Source organism: Macaca nemestrina, chromosome 5, assembly GCF_043159975.1.
Source record: "Macaca nemestrina isolate mMacNem1 chromosome 5, mMacNem.hap1, whole genome shotgun sequence".
NCBI lineage: Eukaryota > Metazoa > Chordata > Mammalia > Primates > Cercopithecidae > Macaca > Macaca nemestrina.
Window position 1 is genome coordinate 165073963 of NC_092129.1, and position 12576 is coordinate 165086538.

General features: G+C 37.2%; 1 long non-coding RNA gene across 1 annotated transcript in view; it reads right to left on the bottom strand.

The window, feature by feature from the left end:
* LOC105482507 (uncharacterized) overlaps positions 1-8414 on the bottom strand; it is a 166039-nt gene extending 157625 nt beyond the window's left edge. Inside the window, exon 1 of the long non-coding RNA XR_987675.3 lies at positions 8344-8414. This is a non-coding gene — a long non-coding RNA (uncharacterized lncRNA). The remainder of the gene's footprint in view (positions 1-8343) is intronic.
* Positions 8415-12576: the final 4162 nt, after the last annotated feature.

Sequence of the window (12576 nt, forward strand, 5' to 3'; positions counted from 1 at the left end):
GAGTCTTCTAGGAGGATGTAAAATCCAGGAACCAAGATGAGGAAACATGTTTACACCTGCTACATCTGTTCAATCTTTTCCAGGCTCTGCTGCACACTGGACTTTCTGTGCAGGCATACTTTTGAAATCATTCTTGTCCATTTAAGTTTCACACAAGCTCCATAAAAGCATAGCATGTAGAAACCAGCTTCAAGAGCTCCGTGGTCCAAGGTTGCATTTCCAGGGAATACTATCTCCATTTTCCTTGTATCTTCAACAATCATGGAACCTAGGTCATCGTGAATAAGGTAAAATACTGCTCTAATGGTAGGTGATGAAATCACATAATGTGGGGAGGACATTAAATCAGTTCTGTTGGAAAGTAAAACCTTTAGACAAGCTAATTACAGTAAAGCCATTCATAAAATAATAAGTTTAAAAAGAACAATAATAATCAAACCACCTAGACAAACAACACAGTCATTCATCTTACCTCCAAGAAAAGCATAACCCCAACCAGCTATTTGCCCTGCTTCCAGTAGAGCCAGACACACCTGAATGTGCTATGAAGCGACAAGCCTTAGGGGAGAAACAGTGTGACTTAGACAATATCAGCGATACCTTTCAAGGTGTTCAATGGCTGCAGAGAGTACACCACAGTGAGAGAGCAGAAAGTGCCCAAGGGGTTTCATATAAAAAACTATGTTTAGGCATAGGCCACAGTCTACTTAGAAAATCTTCAAAGGGCTGGATGCAGTGGCTCATGCCTGTAATCCCAGCACTTTGGGAGGCCGAGGCGGGTGGATCACCTGAGGTCAGGAGATTGAGACCAGCCTGGCCAACATGGCGAAACCCTGTCTCTACTAAAAATACAAAATAATTAGCCAGGTATGGTAACACACATCTGTAACCCCAACTACTTGAGAGGCTGAGTCAGAAGAATTGCTTGAACCCGGGAGACGGAGGTTGCAGTGAGCTGAGAACATGCTACTGCACTCCAGCCTGGGCAACAGAGTGAGACTCCGTCTAAAAAAACAAAACAAAACAAAAAACGAAACCACCAAACAAAGCCTTCAAATAACCTTCAAAGATGGGTTGGATGGTAGAAACTAAAAGGATACAACACTGATTACCTCTGACCTGTTCAGAACATTTAAACCACAATATTCAAGGAAAATGGCTGATACTTATACGATATAATAAGAAAAATACCAGCATTCATATTGAGAAATTTCAGGAGTCTAGGATCAACAGATGGTATGGAAGTTGATAACAGACACTATTTAAGAGCAAACATTATTCTGTTAAAGTTTATTTTATTGAGGTCTATTTATTTGCCCATCCAAAAATGAAATTGACTTTAAAATGGCAAGTGTTAAAACTAAATAATCTAGCCCAGTGTTTTCAACCCTCTTTCCCCAATTTTAAAACAATTAAAACAAAGAAGATCTAAGTGATTGGTCCAGGGTATCAGAGACAATGGCAAAGTTCAAACAAGAATACAGTTCTCTGCCTTTGAGTCCCAAGCTTATTTGGAGATTTCTACTAGTTCTAGTCCTAAAAGGACTAGGGTCTTCCCCACCTATAACATACTCTGACCATATCACAGACAAGTCTCATATCTGGAAATCTTTCAATTCCTAAAATTGTCTTAAATGATTCCAAAGATTAATACTTCTATATGTCCATTGAAGAATAAAGCTACTTCTCTGGAATGCATTATATCATTTTGCCTAATAAAACTTACAGTTTGTGCTTCCCTCCCTTTCTGAAAGAAAGGAAGGTCATAGAGAAGAGATAAACTTGTGATTCATGCAAATAAATACAGGACGAAGGGGCAGTTTATCCCAAGTCAGTCAACACTGCATTTGTAGAACTTGTATATGCTGCAACTTGCTTTCTAGGACCCTAGAGCAAATCTATGGAGAAACCAATGTCCAATGGCAACAGTTTGTATTATATTTACATTTCTAGTGTGCTGGGATTTCAAATCTGTTATCATGGAAATATATTTCACAAAATATTGCTATACAGATCTGAGAAGAATTGGATTACCTTCCCTGAAATGATACAACTAAAAGCTCTGATACTAATCCTTACTGGCCGCCAGCACTACACAGTGACCAGGCAGTGGGTCTATGACAGATGTGAGATTCAAACCTGGGTGATCACCCTCCTAAACTAGCGCTCATTTTCCTACATCTGGCTTTATAATAGCATAGTATTCTAATAGGCAACAGTACAACATTATTTGATACTGACTGCTGATTGGGGACTAGACTTATTTGCATTCCTATCATCTTTAAATCAATTTATAAAAGTGAAAACCATTTTAGCCATGGGTTAACTGAAAAGCAGGAAGGCAAAGATGAATGCTTCTGAAGTGAAACCTGGAACAGACAGATCTCTTGTGACTTTTCAGGCTGTTGGCAGTACCTATGGTGGTAATACCAATATGTCACTCCAAGTTCATGCACATCTTGCCTCCCATATAGTGGACCAACACTGTGATTCAATTTAAGAAAACTTAATATAGTCTGTACATAGTTGCAAGTAGACTTTCCCTTTCAAAGTACAATTTTAAAAGTACTCCAAAAAGCCCAAAGACTCAAAAATATTTGCTCCTCACTCTCCTGACTATCGTCTTGACTTTGGGATGAGATATTGTTTCCTACAAAGTTATTATAGAACTTTGTTAAAATAGAAACATTTGTTCGTTAAAACAGAAATATTTAACCTGGATGGAGTAAACTAATATTAAACAAATCATGATATCATCTAAAACTTTGAAACATTAACAAATAAAACTGTCTGAAGCACTTGAGCTGTTTGTGGCTCACCCCTAACCCTACTCTACTCCTCTCGCTATAGATAGAAGGTCAAGTTTAAGGGTCCTATGGATTTAAGGTTTAAATTTCTAACTTTAACACCTCTAGTGAGGATTTTCTGCTCCAGGTCAATAGTTTCTCACAGTCCTTTCTTGAACATTCATTCTTCTAAACCCCTTTCTCTACACTTATGATGCTCTTTCTTCCTGCACAATTTGTCCCCATCATCTCTATCCTTACGTTTTAATTTGACCTTTTCTAGCAACCTGAGCTCTTGGAATGTCTCTCTTCTCTGAGTCCTGGCTATTTCTGGATCACGCATTGCAGAACATAAACACAATCTGTTTTCCATTGCTCTTTAATACTTTGCTCCCCAAGCAGACTTTCTTCATAGCTTTCGTCTACTTTTTCTAATATAGAATATGAGGTGTGAGTGTCCAGAGGGCAACTTTTTGACTCTTGAGTATTAGGAGAGGGAGGAGATAGAAACAGTGATATCTTCAATAGCATTCACTAAGCACCTACTATGCACAGAGCAGTTGTTAAGTGTGAACTGCTGAAGATAAACTAGATTCTCCATGGGCCTTATCCCCAAGGAATTTATAGACTAGTGGAGGAGACAGAAAAAGCCAAGATGCCAGGGCTGAGAAAAGTGTGAACACCAATCCTTTTCCTGGGCTTCTTTTCTTGTGCAGCCACTGTGACTTTCATATTGCATGTGAGTTTAGTCATTAGCCAGATATGAAGTCTCTAGCATCAATAGTAGTATACCTCCATTTACATTACCATCCTCAAACACTTTTCTTACTGATGAGAACATCAGAAATCCTTTGGTACAATTTGATAATTATGTGAATTGAGTGCCTGTTATGTGCCAGGCATGGGGCCAATTCTCTTGTCATTGATTTGTAAAACCACAAAGGATGATTTATGGTACAGTGACTCTATTATTTTAGAAAATCGTACAAATGAAACAGCCCCATCAAAATTAAATTGTGTTTTTTTCCTCCCCTTCTATCTATACTCAGATCTCAAGGTCAGATAATGTTTTGTCTCAAAGACAAGAGTCAGGGGAGAATTCCATGAGAGTTTTCTTCATTGTCCTCAGTAACTCTTTAAGATTCAGATTGTCCAACCCTTTCAGAATGAGATGGGCTGCCACTACTCATGACTTATTCTGATTGCATCTTTCTAAGCAGGGCTGGGGGCTTCAAGACATGGTAGAAAAAGCTTGATCTATGCCTCAGACATAACAATCAAATTTTATTCCATTATTCTGTGAGACTGCTGACCTTTGGGCAAATTAGAAAGCGGCACCTCCTTTCTCTGTAATAACAGTCCCACACCAGAGATCTGGACAAGCAGAGCACAAACGTATGGCAGACCCAATTTGCCTCTCCTCACTACCAGATGCTGTTGTGCAGTATACAGTCATACACGGCAGTGCTGATCACTCTTTTTGGTCATTATTTAAGCTTATTTAGCTTTAGTTTCCTAATCTGTAAAACAGGGATAATAACATCTCCCTCTGAGACTGTGAAGAGTAAGGAGATAATTTGCTGAAAGTGACGGATACACGGTTGGCACTCAATAAATATTCACCAAACTTTCTCCTTAACAATACTGACATTTCAATAGGCTGGCTCACACAAAAGCCTGGTTTTCTAAGGCTGGTTACCTTGCCTCTGAGCCCTAGTATGCATGATTTTCAAACCTCAGCTTTTTATCTATGGAATGAGAATTTTCTTATCTTTTCATGCTTTCAAAATATTTTGAGAATTTTGAATACTTGGATAGATGTAAAGCACAGTCATACAGAAACCTATACTTTTATATACACACATCTATATAATTATATGTTCCCTTTAAATCAATCATACTGATATTAGCTAATATTAATTGTCTCATTAGGATTCCTGTTAGCCAGAGCTGGAGTCAGGGATCCTTGAGAAATCTAATTGACTCGAGTTAATTGTAATTTTTCCTAGGGGTTTTATTACAATAATTCCTAAGTTGATTGTAATATTCTACATTTTTGCACAGCACTGAGATTCTTCAAATGAATTATACTTATATGATGACAAAATGTTTGATGATAAAGACAAAGCCTATTATGTTTCATTTGGATCATTCTCCCTATCCTCTATGTTTACCCCAGCTCTTTTCTCACTTTCTATTTTTCTTTGTTTTCTCTAAGTTTTTTAAAATTGTCACTTTGTTATCCAGATCTGTGTTATAAGTTTCTTGTTCTCCTAGTCCACCTCAGTGAAAGGTAGCTTAGCCAGGCAGAAAGGATGTGTGTTCTAGAATCAAAAGGTCCTAAATACAAGCTCTAGCTTTTTCACTGACTATATGATCTTTGAAAAACACAATTTGTATTAACTTGTTTTCTCTGCTCTAACGGTGCAGTACTCTACATATACATAGTAATGTTTAATATGAGAGGTAGAAATTTAACCATTTAACATCCAGTAAAATTTGGGGGGATATATCTATTCATACAGCATACAGTATGGATTCAGAAAGACTTTTTTGTAAGTAATTGTGGTTTTTAAATTTAGTTTTGACAAAAGCTATTTTGTTTCTTTTACTCATTTACATGAAAAATGTGAACTGGAAAGAATGTTCTTCCAGAAAGATCATTCAAGCCCCATCTCTTCCTCCATCTATTAGCTGAGCGACATTAGACAAATCATTTAACTTCCTGAATCTGTTTCCTCACTTGTGAAATCAAAGAGTCAGAAAAGATCCCCTCTAAGGTTTTCCAGCTCTGAAAACTTTAATTGTAATTTTCCTTTACTGGGTTAAAATATTAATCACTCTTTAATAATGACATGTTCCAATCATGATATACAACAGCTTATCCATAAAGTCCACTTGATAACACATACCTAGAAAAAAAATACATCCTTAAAAATCTTCTATGGATTTTTAAATATTAATACTTATCTTGTATTTTAGCCATCATGTACATATTTGAAACATGTATGCTTTATAACACATGTATCATCTAAAGGACTACCAACTAAATAACTTTCCAGTAGATGTATGGACATGTAATATTCCACAGCCAGAGCCCAAAGAAAATCCTCAGTTACTGATACTTCACAAAAACTGAGGCCTGTGCCTATTGTCTTTTATTTTCTTCCAGTTTTATGCCAGTCTCTAAATCCTATGTTCTCATTTTATACTTAGTTTGATTTAGAGCCAGATATAAAGTAGGAGATATAGAATTTGTAACTACATTCTTGACTCAATTATCAAAATTCACTGCACAAAATGGACTTACATGCCTCTACACGTATCTTTCCAAAGCTTCCCCAAAGCCTTAGCATCTGAAATAATTTTATATTTCAGATTCCATTTGGATAATTGTTGGATGGTCATGACATGTCATATGTTTAATGCACTTTCCAGATTGAAAGTCATTTAAATATCTACATCTTAGGGCCAACAATTTCCAAAGGTAATCACCTCAGTTTGCCACATTTCACTTGCATGTATTACAGACAGAAGGGGACACTGTTTTGAAAATTGATGAAGAACATAAATACCATTTTACATGTATAATTCTTATTTCCCTAAAGGAAAATGTGTGTGGTTGTATAGATACATATTACATGTATGCTATATATGGTCTACAGATTTTTTTGCGATTTAATATTGAATAAAATATATTATTATCTATATAGGTGCTGATGCCTAATGAAAATTGAGCAATTAATTGGGAAATTAGATTAATCATCAACTTGTTAAGACTGAGTTTTCCAAAGATGACAATGTAGTACAAAGGTAATATGCTAGACAAACAGGGAGACATCAGTTTGAATCCCAGTTTCTAATCATGTAAATTTTAGAAAGTTATTTAACTGCTTTAACAATTTTTCCATTGAAAATGTGGATAATAATGTCTATTCCCTAAGACTACTTCAAAATGTGATAAAATGTAAATGCAGGTGGTCTAAGGACTTCATAATGAGGACCACTTTGTTAAAAATTTTAGCTCCCCAAAGACAAAATTCAAAGTTATATCCTAGGAATTAAGGGTCATTTTAGTTAATTTATCTAATAACTGTTTCCTGATATAACTGTCTAGTATCCTAACAGGGGTATGAGGCATTGTGAGTTGCTAGGCAACGTAGGAAAGCAAATAAGGCTTCGGTTTGCCCTGGTAGGAATGTAAGTCAGCTACAGAGGCAGATCCCAAAGAAGGAATCTGTAGAGAGTTTTTAGTCTTACTCAGCCTTTACAATCATATTACCATTGAAGGAAAATTGCTACTATTATGTTCCCCACCTCCATGTTTTACAGACTAAGCCTTAGAAAGATTCCTGAAGACAGATATTCTATGGTGGTAGGTAGTGAGACTTTCTAATTTCAGGACTGTACTGTTAAAGGACAAAAGGATGATAAGTAAATATTTCTTACATGTGGAAATGCCTATAACACACTTAGTGGTTATCTAATCTGTGAGTTCATCAAGGGGCCATGCTTTATTTATTTTTACACTTTTCTCTTATCCCAGAATCTGGAATGTGTATGGCACTTAATAAACATTTCTTAACTGAAGAACTATATCTTTATAATGTAAAATATGGATAATAGTCTTAACTGGCTTTACATAAATATTGGGCAGTAGATAGTGAAGTTTCCTTTTCTCAGTAGAACTGAAACAATCAAAGAAATGTTATTTTAGTAAATGTTGATCTCTTTTCATTCTTTCTCCCTGGACATTCTCTGAAATCGGTCAATGGAATTTGTTTACTCCAAATCACATCTTTGTTGCCTTTGAGTATTGCCATGTTTGAATGTTTACCACTCAAATCCAGCATAAAAGTGCTTTCTTTTTTAGGTAAGATCAGGCAAAGAGGTACTGAATGAATAACACTTGATTGGGAATGGTAAATAACCATGTAATTAACTGTAAACACTGTGTGTGGTGATTTTAATGTAATTTGAGGACTTCTAAATTATATGGTCATAAAATGGCACTTGGGCTTATGCTTTACAAAAATATCCATGTTTGTATGAGATTAATTAGTGCAGTTTGCATAAAGACATCGAGTAAAGCACTTTCTGAACATTCTCATTTGTAAGGTTTTCTTATTTATAAGGCTTTCTTGAGTTTTTCTTTCCATCTTTCTCTGGTCTTGAAGAAATTATTATCATTGTCCACATATTTCTGTAGCTGCAAATTAATCTGGACACCAGTAAGGAGTTGATGGGCTTTAGTTCTACTTAAAAATAGATTTTTAGTTCTTAAAATGGGTTGATCATTTTACAGGCTGATTATATCATTACTTCTTTGGTTCAATTCACGGATCATCAGATGCCCAAATGGGGCTTATTCACTGTTGGGAGAGTTTATATGCATTATGTAATGAATCACACATACTACAGCCCAAGGGAAATAACTGTAGTAGAGGGGCTATTAAATGCCCTTACCACTGCTTTCCACTCATGGCAAGTTTTACCCTGCAAGGGTCTCCTTTTGGTGTGTGTGATGGTAACAGTAGGAGACTCAAGGTAATCTTACCATCTGAGGCAGCTCTTATGTTTTTCCATCTCCTGGAAACTTTCACTTTGCAAACTCAGACTCAAGTTACCATGGCGCTACTGGGAATTCTCATAGATTATGTTATGATGAAATAATGGTGGTGAGGATGATTGTGTAAAATTTTTGATGACTATTTTCCAGATGCTCTGCTGAGCATTTTATATGTATTACTTCATAGAATCCTTACAATCCACCACCACTGATTTTTAAAAAGTATCACTTTACACATGAGAAAACTGAAATGTAGAGAGGCTAAGTGATTTGTACAAGGTCCCACAGCTTATGGAAAGACATGGTTTGTTTGTCTAGCTCCAAAATCTTTTTTTTTTTTTTTTTTTTTTTTTGGAGACAAACTCTCACCGTGTTGCCCAGGCTGGAGTGCAATGGTGCAATCTCGGCTCACTGCAACCTCCAGCTCCCAGATTCAAGCGATTCTCCTTCCTCAGCCTCCCTAGTAGCTGGAATTATAGGCACATGCCACCATGCCCAGCTAATTTTTTGTATCTTTAGTAGAGACAGGGTTTCATCATGTTGGCCGGGCTGGTCTCGAACCCCTGGCCTCATGATCCACACGCCTTGGCCTCCCACTATGCTGGGATTCTAGGCATGAGCCACTGTGCCCTGCCAAATTTTTTGATATATTGCTTCAGCATAGATTAGGGCTATGCATTCCTTGAAACTGTATGCACAGCTAAGTTTCAGGTCTTTTTGCATGTGATACGTCACGTGTTAGGTAGACTCATTTTTTAGTTAGCAATTGAGATAGCTAAGAGACCAGAAGTTTTGACTACTGAACTGCATATCTCACATGGAAGAGCTAACATTCCTGATTTGTAGGACAGCAGTAAAACTGGTCTCTCTATAACTTATGTAGATCTTGGCTATATCAGAATTATTCCAGGCTGTGGTAAGAAGTCTAGTTACTCACCTTTGGGAGAGTTGTGGGAAGATAGTATGTGCCACTATGAGACAGTCTGGTGTGCCACCACAAACCACCTCCAGAGGTCCAGGACATAGGGAAAGACATTTGATGGGAAGGAGAGGTATGCAATGGAATGGTGGCTGGAACACCTGCTCTTACCTTCTGGAAGCATGATCCTGAATGAGCATGTGGTCATGAAACACAAAGGCAGGTGAGGAAAAATAATATTGACCATGATCCTTGCTTTGGCATATTGGAAATCTGGTCATTTCATTCAAATATTCTATTTGCCATCATGATGACTACACCTTGTAAGTCTGATCTAAAGCAGACATTAGCTTCAAATGCCCAATTATTAATGCATGGCAAAAAAGTATGACAACAGTGCCAGATTTCCATAGACCAAAATAATCACTCAACTCTTTAAAGCAAACAATTAAGACTAGCCAGATCTATATTAAAGGGAAACCAGAGAGCTTAAGTGTACTATAGATTTGCCATTTCATTCACGTAGTCAGCACGTGGAACATCTACTAGGTATCAGGTATGGTGTCAGTGGCTGAGGATACAAAGAGTAATAAAATATAGACTCGTTTTGTCAATAGAGACATGCATGTTAACTTTGGTTCAGAAGTAACTATTACTCATAACATTGTATGATCATGAATTTCAATGAATTGACAATAGTCTGAGCATATTTTTTAGCACAGGTGGAACTAATTATAAGTGGTTATTTTGATTTGGACAGCAACATTACCTACTCTTTCTCTGATCAAACTTCTGTACAAGATTCAACATGTTTTCACCTCCCACATATTGTCAGATATTAACTCCAGCTGCTTTCCTTTCTGTGCCACATTTAAAAACACCCTTTCTTTTTAAGGCTTTATCACCCTATCCTTTATCTAGACCTCATTGACCTTGTTCTATCAAACAGCAGCTGAAAAATGATTATATGCAAAATTTCAATGTTTTCTCCAACTTCGTATTTGTGAATATTCCAAAGAAGAGGTCTGTTCTTTCCTCTGGCTTTTCATCAGTGAATGTGTTACTCTTTTCCTCTCTTTAAATTCCAAAGAAAATATCACTTTTCAGTATGGTACAAACAGTTAGCTTTTGCTCACTGAAGCACAATTTTCAAGTATTTGATTCTTCCTCAGATTATTGTACTCCCAGGTAAATTAAATGTCAGTGTGAGGGATAGCTTCACCCACTTCTGTAGCTGGCTTTATTCAATCCAAATAAGTCTTAAGGGAACAGCCCGCACAGCACAGCTTTCTATCACATTCCAAAAGCTTTCTCCCTGTGAGTACGCCTGGTCCAACCAGAAATTCGGAAGAAAAGCTAAGAATTCTAAATACTCAGTGGATTTCAGAAATGGGATCAAGTAAAATCCAACCCTAGGTGTTATATAAAGGGAACCTACCATTCTGAGTGGCACCAAATGAAGTAAGACATTGTTAAAGAAAAATAAAACTTCATTTATCATATAATAAAGCTAAGTGACACATTCTTTGACTCTTAAAAATTAAAGAGAAAAGCAAAAGAACCAAAACCCTAGAAACATAATGGGATTTTTTTTAAATGAAGGAATAGGAACAAGGAATTCTTTTCTCTTAAATTGTCACAGGGAGCTTCCTTTCAGGAACTGTCATCCCTTTCTTACCATTCTTTCCACCCCTTACCACAAGGTCAACTGCCGGATAGAGTTCCCTCAGCTGGGTCCCCCTGAGAATCCAGGTAATACGCCTACCCATTCCAGCCCAACTGTGCCCGAGCTCAGTTTGGACTTGTTAGCACCAGAACCAATATCAGGATCCCTTTGTGTGGGTAGAAGCAGCGCAGATCACCTCCAGGTGTGTGCAAGATTAGCCCATCAATAGAATATAAATAGAGCTGCTCATCAATCCTCCCCATAGTTTTCCTTCAGTCTCATGCTCCTGAGGTATGGATTAGAGGGAAAGATATATCATCTGCAAGGTTTTCCAGGTTCATTTTTAAGAAAGTCAGGTTTTCAGTGGAACTTGGTCTGCCTGGAGCAAGGTTCCTGGATATGTCACAGCCACAGGCGGCTGCACAGAGGAGCACAGGCTGGAAAGAAAGGGCACCTCACCCAGACAACAAGCCTGAGCCCTGGGGAGGCTGCAAGTCCTTCCCGGGTCATTCTCTAACCTGGTCTCCTTCACGGCTCATTACTTAGGACCAGAGAGTTTGAAACTAAGTGAATTAGAAGCAGGTATTGGGCCCTCTCTTAGAAATACTCTAAAAAAAAACTGATGAAGTAATACATTCTTTTACATATAGTTACTGCCTGAAAAAATGTGAAGGACGATAAATAGAACAGTATCAAAAGTCTCCTCACTGAAAGCCAAAGTATAATATACTCAAATCTGGGTATTTTTTTTTTTTACATAAATGACTTACATTTTTTTATCCACCAATTTGTAGATTTATAACCCACATACCTTCACACAAATTTCAGAATATCAGAAACTCTAGGACTCACTATAAATCCTAGAGTGTTAGATTCTGAAGGGTCTTTTGGGTTTACCTATCCACAGATGAAGACGCTGATGGCTGGAACCAAAATGACCTGTATTTGCAGATTCTCTTCCTACTAGCATAGGCTCTTAGAACTTTGGTATGAAGAGAAATTCCAAGGTTTTGGACGAAAGCAGTATGTTTTGAAACTGACTTTGTTCAAAACACTTAGTGTAATTCAATGATCCATGAAGGAGAGCCGTATCTGGGAACAGAACCAAGTTCTCCCATCAAACAAACTGGAGATGCAATCTGGTCTGTTGACACTAAAGGAATATACCACTTTTTCCACTATGAGCAAAATTAGACTATTTTTGAAGCAAAATTAGACTCTCAGGCAGCATGATCTAGTCAGAATAGACTCAGATTCTTACCAGCTGCTGCTTGTGTTATTGCCATCCCTGGGCCAATAAGAGCATACTGCTGAATTTGAAATGCTCCGTGTCCGTCTCTGGACTGCCATTTTGGCCACTCTGAGGATAGATAGCTGATTTTGAAAATGCTTTACATCAAAATGAATCTCACATTAGTATGCACTTCAAGTTCATAACTATGTTACCCTAAGTAGCTTTTTCATATTTTATTATAATCAGTATATGTAGCTTTGTGCTCCTCTAAAAACTAAACTTTTCTTTTTATTAACCCCAGCTGTTCTGATTCTGTAACAAAAAGAATGCATCAGGGAAAGTAATAAACCAATCAACCAACCAGTATTCATTGAGCACCTATTGATGGTCATGCCAGAGCTG